At 34.4% G+C, this 18,737-nt stretch overlaps 1 protein-coding gene across 9 annotated transcripts in view; it reads left to right on the top strand.

Annotated features, from left to right (window-relative positions):
• The window catches only part of LOC122565951 (monocarboxylate transporter 10-like), a 284,840-nt gene that overhangs the window by 57,734 nt on the left and 208,369 nt on the right, over positions 1-18,737 (top strand). The gene's annotated exons all lie outside the window — the stretch shown is intronic.

Below are 18,737 nucleotides of genomic sequence, written 5' to 3'. Positions count from 1 at the left end.
ATTTAAAAATTATATTGATAATTAATATAAATATTTTTGAAGTGGCTGAAGATGATTATTATATTTAAATCGCGATTTGTAATATATAGACAGGAAGTTTTAAACTAATCAAGTGTTACAAATTCAGTTCGTCTCGCGGAATTACGTCGTTCGTAGCGCCTTTCAGTCTTTCCAGACTGTTTTGTAACTTTTTAAGTGTTGTTGATAGTGTTATGATAAAAATTAATATGTGATGTATAGATATTGACAGTGAAACAAATGTGTGATAGGTTATAGTGTTAATCGTGAAGTGTATTGTTAAATTAAGTCAATCCGTACGATGATTGTTGTATGCAGACTGGATGCCGCTATTTTTGCTGTTCAAATTGAACAGATAAATTCTGAATTTTTTTGTTTTAATTTTTCAAATGTATAGCTTTTATGAATATAAAAAATACTTAAAGTTAAGCTGACATTAGCGTTTGTTTACCATTTCTCTTTGTTTTTAAAGCTTTTGTTTCGAAATCCACTGTAATTTGAATAATTGTACATATTTCGTTATGATTTATTTGTCACTTTCTAATTGTCCATGAATATTCCATTTATGGAGAAATATTTGTTTTCCAGAGCAAAAATTCATTTTATATAATATAATTATGCTTTACGGAATAATTGAATGTCGGATAATGAAATTTCACAGGGTACATACTCTTTAGATATATTTTAAATTTAAAATGCATATAAAATTAAATTTGAAACATTTGAAATGTGAATATTCATGAAAGTACTTTAATAAATAATCAATATATTTTACATATATATTTGGTTCTACAATTTTAATACGATTATTAGAACCTATAACTCATAGGTATCATTATTTTATTAATACAATACTAGGTTGAGATTAGGTTTTTATTTTATTAGGTTCTTGTCTTGTTGCCTTCAATAATTCAAATTTTATGGACTAATGAAAAATTTGAAGGTATAAAATGAAGGTATAAAAGCTATAAAGAAAATATATAAAATGTCTGAAGTATAATATCCCTTATAGTATTTAATAATTAAAACAATATGTATTATTTTAAAAGATCAGAGAAATTGTCTATTGTTAACCAAATCAATCATCTAATATTTATTATCAATAATGGTTTTATTATGTTATTTCTATTATCAATAATAATAATATTAATTAATATACTAAATATTGGACGATATTATTTATTGTCTAATATTTACTAAATATATAGTAACTATTAGTAATAATTGAAAAAAAAGTTATTTTCACGTTCCAAAAATATTTGGTTGTGAAAAGGTTAACTAAATTCTGTGTATGTCTGTACATAGATGTAGCATTTCTGATTTAAAGTTATGGAAATTATCAATGTATATACACATATTCGCCGTGTTCCGGGTTTATCTCACATCGGAACATATTTCAAAATTACAAGTGCCTAGCTCTATCAATGCGTTCGTAACTCTTGTATAGTGATAGTCATAAAGTGGAACACTCGAAAGACAAGCATATCCAGGTCTGGCACATTGAATATCCTCCACTTCCCGTGTATTTCTCCAGGGTTTGCTAGCTCGAATTTTTTACTAGCTCAATACGAATATTTCGGCCGTTTTTTTACGATGTAACACAGAGTACTGCCTCATAAACTAGAAGATCCAACGAACCCCAAACGTTGAGCACTCTTCAAAGCTCGCTAGCTTAGACGTCCAACCTGTTCCCCCGGTAAAACCTGAGACTTTTCAGAAAGATGGTATGCAAGTAAAGGATCTCGATTTCCAATTTCAAGTACACCCTTCAACGCTTTAATTTCGAAGCTTTGAAAAGTCTTTTAAGAAATTCAAATCCTCTGTCTTCGGGTCAACACACTTTAATTTTAATAATACGGGACGATGTTAACTACGACTTTTGCTTTTTTTTTCTAAGGTCACGTTAGTCTGTTAACTGGGTCATCAATTGAGCCCAAAATGCCTATACTTTTATTCTAAGAAATATTTTAAATATTTAGAAATAAACATTATATTTTAAATGTAAGGAATAATTCTTTCAATCTTTTTTCATATCTAGTATCTTTAGTAGACAAATGATAAGAAATAGTATTTTTTGAAAATTCTGGTTCATAGATACACCATACTAATCAAGACGTATTTTCAGTTTTCCTTTCAAATAAACAGAACAATGAAAACTGCGTCAGTCATTAGAACAATTTTTTAAGAACAGTCTACGTAATACAATTCACATGCTTTTCATTATTTTCACTTGAAAAGAATGGTCAATATTCTCCAATCATTGACAGATATGTACGCAAGAAAACCGACTGAAAATGTCCTGATTTCTTTGAAAGAAAATCTCGAAGGTATCTGAAAAGTAGCATTTTAAAGCAGAATGGCCCTTAAAAGACGAAGTCAAGGGAAAAGTGCCAGTGTTAGTCGGTCAATAGCTGTCAGAACGCATTTCCAGTTGAATTAGGCGAACGCGTGGCGGATCGTTGATCCGTAAAAAAAATTCTTCGGCTCACGTGATCGCAACGCGCCGACGACGACGACGAGCAGATCTTTCCAGTCGATAGAGCAAAGATTTAGGTGAACCGGAACAGCGCCTCTGAAACCGCCGCTGCTAAAGGTCTTTAAAAGCTTGCACTCGCGCGAAAGCCTTGCAAAAAAACGAAGACGGGAAGAGAAAACGAGAGAAAGGGAATTGAGAAGAAGAAAAAAAGAAAAAAATAAAAGCGTGGAACCAAACCGGAGACAGAATGCAATGGCATCAGTAGCTGAAAGAGCCCGTTGCTCGGTTCGTGAAAATGCTCTCTGAGCCCTCTCGAACTTGGTTTGAAATTAAGATAAGCCGACTCGAAGTGATACTCGGCTCTATTGAAAAGTAATCCCGTTAAAACTTCATCTGTCTTGGAAAAAATGCGTCGCTTGACGACGGAAGATTCTCAGTTGAATAACTTCCTATTAAATAAGTTTTCACTGGTTGAAAATTGTACACTAGCGTCCGTAAGAATTTTTAAACACGTGGTGCAATTCGATCAAAACGTTTTATTGTCAGATGTTTATTACGTTAAGTTGTTACATATGAAACGATCGACTTTACAAACTGTGTAAAGAATCATTCAGAACTTAGTGTGACTATTATTCAGACTGGAGATGATGTTAAATAGAATTTGTTAAAGGTCAATTCAAAGCTTGAAGCTTTATATATATGCTTATAACATTAACATGTATACGTTCTCGAAAAGCTACATGAAATGGAGAGACAATTTGTCATGAGTGTGAAAAATTTCGATTGGAAAATACAAATGTGAAAAATGGATCGAGAAACTATCTACGATGAACAATTAAACGTTTCAATGTTAACGATTGTCATTTTGTTTTACAATGGTCAACATGTTTTGAGTCTGTTGTAATTGGATCGAGGACATTCGTCTGAAGTTTATTTTACACATTTACAATAATTTGGAACTGTCCAAATGTGTACTTATGGAAGGTCGTGTAGATTTGATCGAATAAATGAGTCTTCCGTGAAGTTTAATATGAGCCACTGTTAATGTTAGTAATTTAATTCAATAAAGCATTTAGGGGCACGTTATCAGAAGTTTGTTGTTAACTGTGTCGGAATGGCGATTGAACTTGCAGAGGGCTTGGCTGTGAACAGATAAATTTATGTCTTTGAAACGATCAAAGTTTAGTTTCGAGTGATCACGTATAACTGTAGATATGCATAGTAGCTATACGACGTTATTTAGCAGTGGTAAGTCTGAGTTTCCATTTGGTCCCTTTAGGCAGAGATATATTTCTAACCTGACAAAACGTTCAGAAGAAATAAGACCAGGAGATTGCAAGTTAGAATATATTTCATTGAAACAAATCAAACAGAACAAAATTTATCATTTCAATTCAGATGAAACTGTAGCTTCAAATTAATCCGATTTAAATCAACTTTATGTTAATCCCGAATTCTCGAAGACTGAGATACTTAATACTTTGGCATAAATAATAAAGTTTCACTTGTCTTCAGTTTCGAAATAATAGATAGAGCATTTTAAGTCAGGATATTTAACGTGTAAAAGATCTCCTCAATTTAAATCCTATTTCTTCACTTGTATCTATGAAAATACAGATCTACATGAACAGCACATTGAAATCATCATATTACTGGGAATCATGCTGAACGCACATATGCCAGTATCCCTAGAGAAATTAATGTAGTATCCAATTTTCAACTCAAATTGATAAGCTCATTCTTATAATTGAATTTCAGAAAACGAAATGGACACATCCGAAGGGGAATTGAAATTTTATTTAATTAAAAGCTGTTATAAACGTATGAAGAAACACGTGTCTCCCGTTTCGTGTGGATAGCAATTGCATCTAAATAGTGGGAATTTTCGATTACAAGTATCAGAATCATGATTTTGGCAGTCAGGCAAAAACACGTAAATGTGCTTGGACGCTAATCTCTATTTCCCGTTGATCTGCAGCTGATCAAATACACGATCAATCGGAAGCACGGCTAAGTACCGAAAGCCGACGAAATGAGTTGATTGCCGTACTACAAACGTTTCGAGGCCGATTCTATGTATCGATTAACGTCGGCTTGACGATCATCGCATATTTACACGCGAAAATTATAGGCTACTATAATCGGCTCAATTAACTCTTTTCGATTTAGTGAAACGTTGCTTCACACATTCGCCCATGACACACCGTCACAGGAATTTCTCTTCTTCTTCTGCTTCTTTTCCTCTCATTCGCGACTGAAATTCCCAGAGTGGAGAAAATTAGAAATTTCCCTGTGCCTATCCGAGCTACTTCAGAAGTCTCCTGGAGATTTTCTTTTGGACGTAACATTATTAAAACTAGGCGAGGCTTCTTATTTAAGTGGAAGGGAATTAGAGGAAACCCGCATTAGAATTACCTAATGGAAGTTGCGTTTCACAGTGAATGAGCACGTTTCATGATCGAGCTGTTCGTAAGATAGTTACAACGATCAATTTTACAAGTTGAAAAGAAGAACGTGTTGAAGTAAATCATTCGTTTTTTGAAATATTGAACACTAATCCTGCGATAAATTACTTTCCTCTTTGTTTTTTATTCGCCCAACAGTTTTTTCGATCGATCCTTCAAGGGATTGATAAATTGCTCAGTAAAACAATTGAAAAATGTAAAAAAGCTTAGAAATTTATCGGTGTACCCGCGAGAAGCTTAATTATCGAAAGTTGAAATTTAGAATACAAGGCTTGATTAGGTTGATTACTACGCTGCGGATTTGTTATGCAAATTTATACTTTTGAAAATGCAATTAAAAGAAAAATAGATAATTGTCTCATCTATCGAGTATTATAGAAGGCGCTGTACTTTGGATATTTCATATACCTTTTCATATTGTGTACGTTCGATGAAATTTTCCTCTTATCGTCCAAAAAATTTTGCATGAAAATCCCGAGTCTATCGATTAGTCGTAGATACACTTTTCGTTTCAATTTCTTCGATACAAATTTTATACAACCAACGTCGATGGTTCTAACAATTAGGAACGTCCGAGAAGCACGTTTGAAAATCTTCTATCAGAATCAGAAGATCATTTGATCGTATAAGGCTATTAAATTAAACATGTGGATAAAAAACAAGGTGGTCGATTGATCGCGTGCAGGTGGAGGCATTGGATAACGTTCTCGAGCGGATTACAGCCGAAGGATTGCATTCGCGAATTTCCCTGTGTTTACGAAACGTTCGATCGCCCATCCGCAAACAAGATGCAGATCGCGGGGTTGTGAACGAGCCCTGTTCCCCCTGTTAATTCCCCTCGTTCCCTTGATTGCACCCGCTCAAGAGAACCTACGGGAAGCTGTTAGCCCCGTGTTGTTATGCGCCAGACATAGTGCACACCGTGACGGAAGGCAAATATTCTGCTTCTCCCGAGACGCCAACGCGTGTTTGATGCCTCTGCTTCTCCACACACAATGAGAAATTCCCGTGTTTCGGGTTGATTTTGATGAGAATACACGAAAGTTGGAAAGAATTGAGCGTACGATTAAGCAGATGAACGTTGAAGTCCAGATGTGCCCAGATTTTAACATCGTTTTGTTGTGATATTTTCTTTGGAAGGTTCTTAAATTGTAGAGTACAAATATCGTATGGAATTGTATAGCATGTGCTGCAAGTACATATCATAAAATATTAGATTTTAGGTATTGTTAGATGAGACGATAAATAGATTTTTGGCGATACTCTTTTGCAAGTTGTTAAATCGTAAAATTTAAATAGTATATTTTGGTAATGATAATTTGTGAGAGTCAGCGCGTACGGTTGATTAAGAATACGAAGATTGCATTGTAGGTGTTGAGGTTGGTAAAGTTTATTGGGAAGTTATTAAATGATGGCTATGTGTACAATGTGTTTTCGTTTTCGTGTAAGTTAAGATGTTTGTTTCATTCAGCAGACGAATGTTGTCTTTTAGGTATAAGAGTGTAGTACGAAGTTACGATTGAGTTTTCGGTGAAGATATTTTTTCTCGTGAATAATGAAATAGTGAGATGTGAAAATTACAAATTGTGCTTTTTTGAAAACTGTTAAATGTTAAAATGTGAATTCTATATTTTCGTAATGGTAATTGCTGGACCTTTAATATTATTGTATCATATCACTATTACCATTGCTTTCTTTCGTTCTTTAATTATTTATATCACAAACTTCTCGCTTCATAATCAATTCCATGGCCACGAAGATAACCAACCGTTCAAAACGAAGCTCGTGAGATAAATTTCAGTGCTTCGAAATGCATCCTGCGAGGGCAAAAACCGAGGATCGTTTCGCGCAACAGTTCTCTTGTTCGCAGTTTCCGTTCGATTCCAGTCGCGTCCGACTAGATTCCATCGTAACGAGGAGTCGGACGAGCCATTAGGTCGACGTCGCGACCGACGACGTCTCCGGAAATTGGTTGTTTCGATCGGAGTTCGGGTGGCGCGCGTGCGGCAACTCATAGAGCACCGGGTGTCTCGTTCCTCGGCCGTTTTTACCGGTGCACCGATCACCGGGGAATCGTTGGAACGCCGGACGACCGAGAAAACGATATCTGTCAGAGGCACGTGCGACTTGATGTCGTTTCGACGACCAGGTCGCTGTTCCACGCTCCTTCGTTAGAATTTCGACGCCTCTGCCGTCCTGCGATTGAATCGTCAGTCGTCGAGTCCTCTTAATATTTAGGAACGTCGTTTAGTTTCATACATTTCTATTATTTCTATTCTTAAAGTAGAAATTGGTTTGTTGGTTTCTTTTATTTATTTCTTGGCGAAGAATGGTTTTTTTTTTAATTTAATACATTAATTTAATTTAATACAAAGATGCGTTTAAGTAAGATTTTCCCTTCTTCAACTTTCTTTCATCCTCTGTTCGCCTCTATATAATTTAATCGCGTATCTTATTCATTTCTAATCTTATTAGAGTTATATCAAACAAACATAGATATCCCTAAACAGCTTCGTTTCGGACATTTTTTAGATTGTTCAAATAATAGGCTAGTATTTTCTCCATATTAGGGTATTTAATAAAAAGATACTTTTTAACGAAATCCTTCCTTTAACGCTCTTACTCTTATTGCAGTTATATCAAATAAATGTAGGCATTTTCGCGATCTGAGCTATGAGAATCGTCGGCTCGTAAAACAGAAAAAAAGAAAATAGCAATTAATTCTTTTTATAGGAATTAATCGGTTAACTGGTTTAAATTTTCGATTTTCTATAATAGTATAGAATATTATATACAATATACAATAATATAATAGTTATATATGTCGGGTTCTCATTAGAGTTAGGGGCGTATAATGAATCTTCACGTGAATTGACCATCGTGATGTACTATAGATGATATTTACCGATACAAATGTGATTATTACAGAGTGTAACAAGTAATAACGGCGATTGGATGATCGAGATGTCGATGACAATGAATTTAGGTTCGATAACGAATCCACGGTCAACGGGATGACGAATGCGATTTGATCCACGATTCTGGTGTCACTCAACGTACTTGTCTACAGTGCAAGTAGAACTTATCTGACTGAATCTCAGTGCGAGTGGAACTGTCCTTATATACTCCTCTCCGTACCTCTCTGTATCCCTCGGGTTAATCTTTGTTTTTAAGGAGAGCTATATAATTACTACTTACGTCCCTCCCGTGACCGTGGCTACGTTCATCGACCCGTTATGTCACTTCGAGCCCAAGCCCACTGTCACAAATCTTGGGCACCTATACTCGGATTAAATCATAAACACCTATTTTTCGGTTTTATTATTTAAATACAGCTATAATGAAAAGTCTGGACTAAAGTATTGGGGACCTTCCCAAACAATCAAAAAGAGAGGTCCTTTCATCTCCCACATATATATAATAATAGTATATAATTATAAAAGTAATATACAATATTTTCTATAATAAGAAAAGACCTCCTATCCTAACGATAATTACGATGATAATAACGAATGCTATTGGGTTGACAACTAAGTGATGGCGGATTTTGTCATTAGGTGGTAATGACGCCAAGCAAATAGTTCCTATAAGCTTCATCTTCATTTTTCTTGATAAATACGGACTGAAGAGCTTACAATCTACATGGACTAATCGTGGAAACAGAAATTGTGTAGCTAAACCAACATTGTTCTATTTGGATCGTTCGAATCGCATTGTGTGGTCGTTGTCGAACGATAATGAGCACGCGCCCTAGGGAATAATGCGATCTCCTCTGTTTCTATCGCGACGAATTTCGGTAATCCGTGGCGTTTGACGTTCAAGATATCGCGATTGGTCGGGGCTCCAGTTTACCAGCTAATTAGCGATTTCCGGAAGGACGGCGCGTGCGTGTCGCAGCTGAATGCGCATTTCAATGCGTGCTGTTCCAATTAACCGGTGGCCCGGCCTACGGGGTTAATTGGCCACTGATGATCGATAGACGCGTTAAAAACGCGCCATGCTTCGACTCTGTAAAAACAGTGGATGCTAGGGAAGTTCACCGTGGAATAGAAAAATTGATTCACGGTGTTGTTTAGAATCATTCGAGCGGTTTTATTTAATATTTGTTGTTCGAATCTTGAACATTATTTCGTCGATTTTGTATTGACTTTTAATTTTATTCGCATTAATTAAATGGTAAGTTACAGGTTGGATATAGTTCGCTCTTATAGTTAGGTTTTGTATATTTCTAAAAATTAAAACTCGCTATGGATTTGTGAAGACAGTTCACGTTGTTATTTGAATACGTTTTAGTAGCTTTGTTTGATATTTGTTACTTTAATCTTGAATGTCGTATTGTTTAATTTTTGCTGGATATTTAACGACGAACTACATTTTTCAACTATTATGGAAGATCAATTGCAAATTTTTTGCCGATAATCTGTGTAAACTTTTAGAAGACGTAGAAGTGGATTTTAGATGGAAGATATTTAGTATATGTACAGTATATAGCATAAGGAAGATACGATTATCTGTGTATGTAGCAGTGAGAAAATTTTTCTCCCATTTTTTAATCCTGCTAATAGTATTCAGATCTTTATTAAAATTTTGTAAAATGTTGCAATGTGTAACGTTTACTATTTAAAAAAAGGGGAACAGTTTTTGAATAGTAACACATTTTTATAAAATAATTTTATTGGAAAATAATTTCATGGAATAACGAAACTCTCATTTTTGAAAACAGCTTACTCGTAGAATTAATTTTGGACAATATCTAGATATTATTCTTCTGGTAAACGATAATATGACCTTGTCATAAATCAGTCTATTTTCTATAATTTAAATGTACTAGAATAATCAATACTTCTATATCATTTCCTCTATTATTACAGAAATTAAAAAATTTAAATGAATTAATCGATTAATTCCTATAAAAAGAGCTAATTGCTATTTTCTTTTTTTCTGTTTTACGAGCCGACGATTCTCGATTATATACCAATGGTTTCACGATGCTGTTTTATATGAAATTATTAACCTTCGTTTCCTCGTTGCCCTTGTTAAGGGAAAAGGAAGTAAGATGGAACTCTGTCAGGAATTAAATAGTTTCTTTAATTCGTTATTTCGAGGAGCGTCTGGAACGGTTGATGAGAAAAATACTTAATTTTCTGGTTGGAATTGAAGGGATGGGAATCACTTAGGCTATTATAAATTTGCAGCCCGATAACTAGTTTCTTTTCTGGTAGAAAATAATTCGAGAATTTATAAAATGATGCGAAGGAATAGTCAAATGTGTCACACTGTAATCGAATTAATTATTCATTCATATAAATTAAGCTCAGATAGAGTAACAATTTAACCAAAGAAGTTTAGCAGCTGCTAGATGTATTGGTAGGTAAATATTTAAAATTGGCAATTTAACATACAAAGTGGGGAAAAAGTGGGGAACAACATTGATCAATCCCATAAATTGATTTTAGATTTATGTCATCGTTTTACAATGAACCGATTTAAATAAACTATTTATTTCTCGACAATTGAATATTAATCGTATGCTTGCGTAATGAAATTGATAAAAATTGAAGTTGACCCGTTTGACTTTTGAGAGGCTTCTTCATAAATGACAGCTTAAGACAATGACAATAATTTGTACACGAAAAAGTTTATATTTTAATCTGTAAACGATTTGATAATTATAAGACCATTATTTAAGAATCAAGTGTAAGATTTCAATTTAGAAGTTTTTGAGATATAATACGTATGATCTAGAAAGTTAAGACGCGATATTTCCAAGGACTAAAATTCCATTTCTTGAGATTTAAAATACTAAAAATTCGGATTAAATTCTAACGTTCTGAGGCTGGAGATTAAATTGTATTAAGATCCAATTCCCAGAGATTTTAAAGCTACGACATAGAGATTCCAAATCCCTTTTACAAGTCTCTTTGCTACCTTTTGCAAGTCCATGTTGCTACTGTGAGATCCATCGATCACATCCTAGTTCTGTCCTTCTGCTATCCTCTTTACGAGAGTCTCAGATTCAACAATTTCGAACAACAGGGACGCAAACACGATAAAACAGTCTTCCTAGCAGTGAAACGCTTTTGAAATAACTGCATTCTGGTTAACTCGATATCAGCGTCCGCTCGTGATAAGTTGAAAATGGATCTGACCGGTTAAACCAAATGTCCAAATTATCTGTTTCCAAATGCACATTATCATCTTGCGTTAGTATCATATTGTTTTACAAGTTTAGTCAAAAGGTTGGCATGAAATTGTAGGAGAAGTATTATGAATTCAATCATCTACGTATTTTTCTTTATTTCTTTATTACGTTTTTTCCTATACAAAACTAATTCACCAACATGGTACTTTATTAAACTCTATTAAACATTATATGTCGTATTAACAAGCTTTTTATATTTCTTCTTCTTCGTATTTTATATATTATTGCACATTGGATATACAATTTTGTATCCTTTAATTTTGCGTAAATGCATCAAGATTCATACTTTTGATCGTAATATTGTACTGGGATTGTATGGGGCTCGTGTACAATTGAAATATTAGGTTGCCCAAAAAGTATCTTTCCTTCGCAAACGTGTTTTCTACAGCAGTGTACCTTCACACAAACGTGAAACTATTGCGTCTATTATTTCCTCATAAAACGAAAGAAACTTTTCGGACCACCTAATAGACGCTGTGATAAGACAACGATGTGCAAATATTTTTTTAGCCATTATATATGAAACGAAATCTGAAAGCTGAATTACATTCATAGGTATATTCTGTTGCAAGTGAAATCGGTCGCTATTGTATGCTATACTATTGTACGTATATCTGGGATCTTATGCAAATTCAAATGGCGATTCATATAAAACTGAGGGAGGTTTCAATCATCGTGCCACTGGCTGTAAAAACGCCGCCTTTTACAAAAACTTCATAGCACTAACAAAGAATTTTTTACCTCTGCGAAAGTATTGCATTATGAGCATACAAGCTTCGCTTCCTTTTAGTTTTAATCGTAAAGGATGATCCTCTTNTAATAAAATTTCTTGTTCCATTCGTAAAGTAATTTTTGCGATGTGAAAATATGAAAAATATTTCTATGTTTGTATACACGTGCACGCGACGAACGTAGTTGAAACTGTGTGTGTGCCGTTCCCTTCTTATCGCTAGAATTCTGTTTTTCAAATCTGATACTACAACCTAATACTCAGATGGAGTTCGCGTGAACGTTGATTCGACGATATGTGATTTCAATAAAAATATTCCTTGTTAAGAGCGTTTCATTTAGTTGTTGAATTGAACACGTTAAGAGTCGATGGTGCTTTGATACAATATCTGATTTGAAATTCTTTCCAATCAATTTATGTTATTGTATCGCGCTTTTCAACACTACGGTTATACGAGCAGGGACAAAACACTTTTTATTAATTTAATTAGTATCTTTTTCATCGCTGTTCTTTCTTCTAATTTAGATTCTATTGGGTTATATTGGCCAGCCCAATATAATTTTACACGACTCGTGGTATCAAATATCTTTTGCATTCTGCAAATCATTATTTTGTCTCCGATTTGTGTAATCTTTTTCTGGTGAGATATTTATGTAGTATCTTCTTTGGAATATAATGTTATTATATCCTAGTATTTGTAATTTATTTACAATGAATGGATTGTACAAATATAGACAGAAAAACGATGGTAGTTTAATATGAACTAATCGCAATAACACGCTACAATCTAGACAACTCTCGACGCAACGGATCCAACGTTCTCTCTCACGCGGACCACACTCTCTCGACAACGCTAACAGCACTATATCGACAACGCAACTCGCACTCTCTGACTTTTCGATTCACAGTCTTCGACTTCTCAACTCAAACTGCACTGCTCTCGCATGTCTTTTGTCTTCCCGTAGACCCACCACACACGTGTTCTGCGACCGCTCGTGGCCAAAGCCACGTAGACCTTTTCTATGAAACTATTCATTTGAAGGACCAACGACACATTGATGGGCCCATCGGCACCTCGGCTCTCGGGACATTGTTTATGGTTTAAAAACGCGACATTGTGTGTGGTCTACCAGCTAACTCCAAGGCCTTATGTCCGCGATACTACATTTATTATTTTGATACGGATTTTGTTCCTTTGTAAGACAATATACATAAAAGTTCTTCAATGACACTGTATCTACGTTAGTTCTAAATTGAATTAGAAGTGGACTAGCGATAAGCTCCAGCTACAGCAAAAAGATGTACCTTCAAGATTCGACAATTATACAATATTAGTTATATTTGTAAATGCCATGGTCACTTAGTTTATCACGTTATTATTGGTAGCTTTATTTAAACTACTAGTTCATATTTCAAGATAATAAACGATTCGCACGTAACTCGTTCAACTGAGAGGAATGCTGGAAAATCCACCTCTTATTTTCTAACATTACACGTTCCTATCTCGAAACATCCATCCATTGGCAAATATTTCCAATATTTCCTGGAACACAATCACAGTCATCGCAAAACGATTCTATATTCCATTCGATCTCTGACTGGCATTTCGCATGGAAGAGGCAAGAAAACCAGCAGACATTCATCGTTATTACCGTGATTGTTGACGCGTGATAATTTACACGGCATCGAAACGAAGATTTTAATTAGAAAGTGAACGAGAGCGAATAAATAATATAACGTCGTTGAACAACGAACGAGGCTCTGGTTATCGATTGACATCGGGAATATCGATGCTCCTGTTTACGTGCTCCTTTCGTTGCTATGTCATTAAAATAATGTCTGATAGCTGAGAGAAGGATTACGAAAAAGGAAAGAAATATAGAAGAAAATATAATTCTAAAATGTTGGGATCAAATTTCAGAAGAATGTATTATTTGTCAGAGCAAGCAAAAATATTAATAAACATGTGGATTTAAATATCATTAGTTTTGGAATTATGACAGGTCCCTATGGGTAAAGTTCTACTTCCTTCAGACTGTTATGCACGTAGACTGCGATTGCTTACGAGTATATGAGAAATTTTAATGCGGAAGGATGTGTAAAACCCATACAATATGCAACGATGTAAGAGTAGAATATATTAAGTGAACAAGCAGCTATTTTAAATGTGGAAAGATGAATAAAAGAAATTATAAATTCATTTCTACGCTGATGGAATTAATTAACGTAATAAATATTAATAATAGTATGCAAGAATGTTCGGAAGCTCGAAAGTATTTATAGTATTTGCCACAGTGTTTAAAGAACGAGACGAATCTCTATTTTTACGTTTGCGCAGATTTGAAGATAAAGAAACAGCAATTGGAAACATAGCTAATTTTCTTCGACAATCTGTATTTGAATTGTCACCAATCCTTTGCAGAACTCTTTGTTCTAAGTGAATACTATAATTATCGATCTTTAATGTAAACCTAGATATATTACTCATAATAAATTGGAATTCAAGCTACGACAAAATGAAACATAACAAAACAAAAATATCTCGCTATTTTAATAAAAGTAAGCAACTGTACTATGGAAAACATTCGCGTAATTTTACTAATTGAAAAAGCAAACAGTCTGATATCAGTGTCTGATGAAGAATAGACTTGGTTTATTAGAAAGCATTGAAATCGATTATTCCGAACGCGATCCGTAGATGTACAAGATGGGAAAAGAGAGAAGGAAAGAGAACGCGTGCAAATCGACGGATCTATCTCGATTTTAATTAAAATGGATTCACGCTGCAATCAACCGTTTATTTATTAATTAACATCGTCGATGTTTCGGTGGTTGCGTGGTATACCGTCAGGGATCGATCGTGATTTCCAGGAGGCGAAAATGATTGAAAATTATGCGCGGCCGTGGTAACAAATTGAAATTGTGAAAAACGGAAACGATTAAACGGCGAAGATCGGAAAGAATCGGTGATCCGAACGTCGCTCAAAATACAACCTCGATACAGTTTCCAGCTATTTCGTTGATAAAAAATATGGATTATATTGGATGGGTTCTCAGAAAGTAAAAGTTGATCATATTTGAATTTTTAATATTATTGTCCAGTAGTTTGAGGGTATTTTCTGATCGCGTTTTGGATATTTCCACCGATGTGAATCAGAATATTAATCATATATAGAAAATCCCAATCTATAATATTTTACCAAATGTCCTAATGGACAAATTGTAAAATGATTTGTTTAAAAATAAGAAAAAAAAATATATAGAAAATAAAACTTGACGATGTTTGACATTCTAAATGTGTCTTCCTTTTGAAACAGGTTGTAGTTCGTAAAATCGATATTAATCACATACGCACCTAGTTATATGGCAATAAGTATAGAATGTTTATGTATCCATGTAAAATTTGAAGGTGAAAAAATGCACGGTACACGTGTACCTAAAGATATTCAAAGTATTTTTGTACCATCTTCCATGTTTTGGAGCAAATTAATACTAAAACAAGAATATAAACAAATCAGGATTGTAATTTATACTATTTCCTATGCAAAAATATGTTACTACGATGTCGAATATCGCGCTAAACTATCGCGCAACCCCTTCTCAGACACAATATCCAATATCGTCTACGATATCGAAGAACAATATTCAATATTTCTTGGAAAGATCGCAATACATCCATACAATCGTCTCGTCTCCTCTTCATAGTGCTCACGCTTGTATATGAAAAATTTCGGATTTGCTACCTTATACTTTTCTGCGTGTTCTGTACGAAGAAGAAAAGAAGTGGAAGGGAGAGAATGGAGAGAGGAAAGTTCGAGGATGTCGATACAAGAGTCATTCGCACGTAGACGGCGATGACTCGGGGACGGGCAAGAGTCTCGACAAAGTAATTCCCATTGTACGCGAGCAAATACACGGGGAGGGCCACTTAACATCGCCACTTTTCAGCGACCCTTTCATCGCGCATTGTATCAGAAAACCGGCGCCGGATATACTCGTACGATATCCACCCTGACGCTTCCTGTTTCCGTTGGGTTTCCTCCCTTTTTCCGAACTTCCTAGGTTAGAACGCTTCAAGTAACTTTATTCAAGCTATTTCATGCTTTACGACGCGTTACGAATCAGATTCTGCTTTTTCAAAAATTCCGACTGGCAGGAAGTTTTATGGATTTATTTGGTTCGTCTTTTTTTTTTTTTTCTAATCACGTGTATCTCGTTTTCTACGTAGTTCTATCTATCTCCATGTAATTTACGATTTTACGAAGTTTACAGAATAATTTAATACGATAAATTTTTCAATATTTCTAATTCGATAAGTATAAAATATCTACTTGTTTCCTTTCTCTTTTTGTATTCTGATATATTTCTATAGCGCGGTATAACGACGTGTAAGTTATTCTATTTCTCGCTGCGATTCGTTGGTTCGAGTTGAGTCTGAAGCAGAACAAGGGTAGATGCAAAATTTTGTAACAAATTGCTCGTTGATTATGGAAATTGCTTTCCTAGCCGGCCACCACTACGCTTTCGCACGAGTTTATGTTGATAGAGGACGGAGAATCAATATTTTGCCACGCGTTGCTTCAACCACTGAAAAATCTCGATTTTAAGATAAACTAACAAACATTTTGGCTAGGCGATGAGGAACGTGGAAGTATTTTCCGAAGTTTACTTGTGGTCAGCGAGTGAAATGGTAAAAAGATGTTTCTCATAAATGCGTTATACGTTGAGGAAAATTTGCACGGCACATAAATTAAAATTTTAACTTTTATTAGTCATTTTTCTTGTAATTATAATTAATCTAAATTAAAAAAAAAAAAATAGAAACGATACGATATAAAGTAAAAAGATCATTCTGTCAAATATAGATTTATAAAACGTACTAATAATTTCTTCACGCGGATATATGCAAAAATTTATCACAGTTCGTTCTTTTTTTTCATAATTACAAACCGTAAATTTTATTATTATGCGTATCTTTTATTATTTTATTACTCTTCGTACCCTTAACTACGTATCCGTATTCCGACTAGAAAAATATTAAAAATTTCTTTATTTCCTTCTTGCTTCGTTCCTTTCTTGTCATATATTTGTTTGCATGAATAATTTTATGACTCGCTCTAACTTAATAATATAATTTTCAGACTGGAATAGCACCCTTTCAACTGTTAATTTCCTCTAAGATCAATTTGATCCATCGGAAGCAAAATTTTAAAAGGAAATGGAATTAATATAGATATCCAAGTTTGAAGTGAATTCGTCTTGTCGAAAATTTGATCAAAGATGCACGTGCTTGCCCGTTGCAGGATTGTTGCAACAGAATTATGTACAATATATAGTTGGAAGTTGAAATACACAGTCGTGTCGGATTCACATATCATTTCCTGTCACGTTTATCTGGTTGAGAGTGTATTCTCGAGTTGACAAATTAACAGAAGCAGGATCACGGTGAGAAGTTATTCGATGATTCGACGAGTTAAGCAAAGTTTCGTCTCGCTTGAGACGCTTCGTTTTCCTGTTCAGAGTTACGAACGTATTTGACTGTCACGTTAAATGTCAAGATACATAGTTCGTACCTTAGCATTCTCTCTCGTGAAAATTTGAAATAGATGCTTTTACGGTTAAGTGTAAAGGATTTTACAAGTTTCGTGTATACGCGTTGCTATTCGAGGGTATTTCAAGGTATTGAAAGTTTTCGAAATGGAAAATTGTGAGTCTAAATTGTAGAAGATGCAAGTTTTTAGATTTCTTAATTCTCGATATTTCAAATCTTCACATTTTTAAATTTCCGAATTACCAAAATTGCTAATACCCGAAGTTCTATTACTTTCAAATTTTCGCAGTTCTAAATGTCAACTCTTCAAATCCCGAGAATACCAATTTTCGTCACAAATGTCAAATCCGACGTATGTTAAATTTATTTCTATTTTCCCGACTCTGATAGGAAAAATTCTTCTTCAGGCAAACCTTCTTTCGTTCTGATTTTTCACCGATTATATGTGTCTCGAACTTTTCATTTCTCGTCGTAATAGTCTTCGTCCTATGTAGCTCATCAGCTTCGATAGCTGAATCAATTTGGTCGGTTAGGAAGTTGCAAAGACTCGCAAAACTCGGGACGTCACGTCGTGCGAGCAATTGGGACGCGATGCTCGCCGATAAGCGTATTATCGAATTAATTCGACGCGGTCAACTTTCTTGTCGATGGTTTTGTTTTCTAATTTCTTCCAGTTTCGAAACGAAGCACGTGTCTCTGTGAAATTAGACGCGATAATTTCCTGAATAATTGACCAAAGCTCCAATCCTTTGTCCGATTCTTTTTATTACAACGAATTAAATTGATCTTGCTATTTAATTATCGAATTTTCATTAAAAGGAAGAAACGTAAAACGAAAGAGTATAATAAAGCGAAGAGGAAATAAATTATAGAGGATTCCATATCATATTTCCATGCTGCTCACCTTCTTCCCAATTCTATTTTTCCAATTTAATTTAGCAAAATGTATCTACCGATTGGTCATTGCCAATTTTATAGATAAATGTTCACAGTGCTGATTGATTAAAGTTAAGAATCATAAAAATTCAGTGCATTATTATTGCAATAGAACATTGTAGGTATTTGACAAACAATAATGCGTTTCTTAAACTTAAAGTATCTTTAATATTCATAACTTTTTACAATTACCAGCTCTAGCCATGCTAATGTTACATCCATATTAGAGAATCATCAAAGGCTTATAAAAAGGAAATGGCATAGACACACGATTATATTAAGTATTATACATGTCCAACGAAAGTGAGATGTAAATTTAAAAACATATTTCGAAGAAGCGGTCATTCTGACCAACATCA

The sequence above is a fragment of the Bombus pyrosoma genome, linkage group LG3, assembly GCF_014825855.1.
Source record: "Bombus pyrosoma isolate SC7728 linkage group LG3, ASM1482585v1, whole genome shotgun sequence".
Taxonomy (NCBI): Eukaryota; Metazoa; Arthropoda; class Insecta; order Hymenoptera; family Apidae; genus Bombus; species Bombus pyrosoma.
Note: the sequence above shows the minus strand (reverse complement) of the source record. Positions and strands in the feature narration are given on the sequence as shown.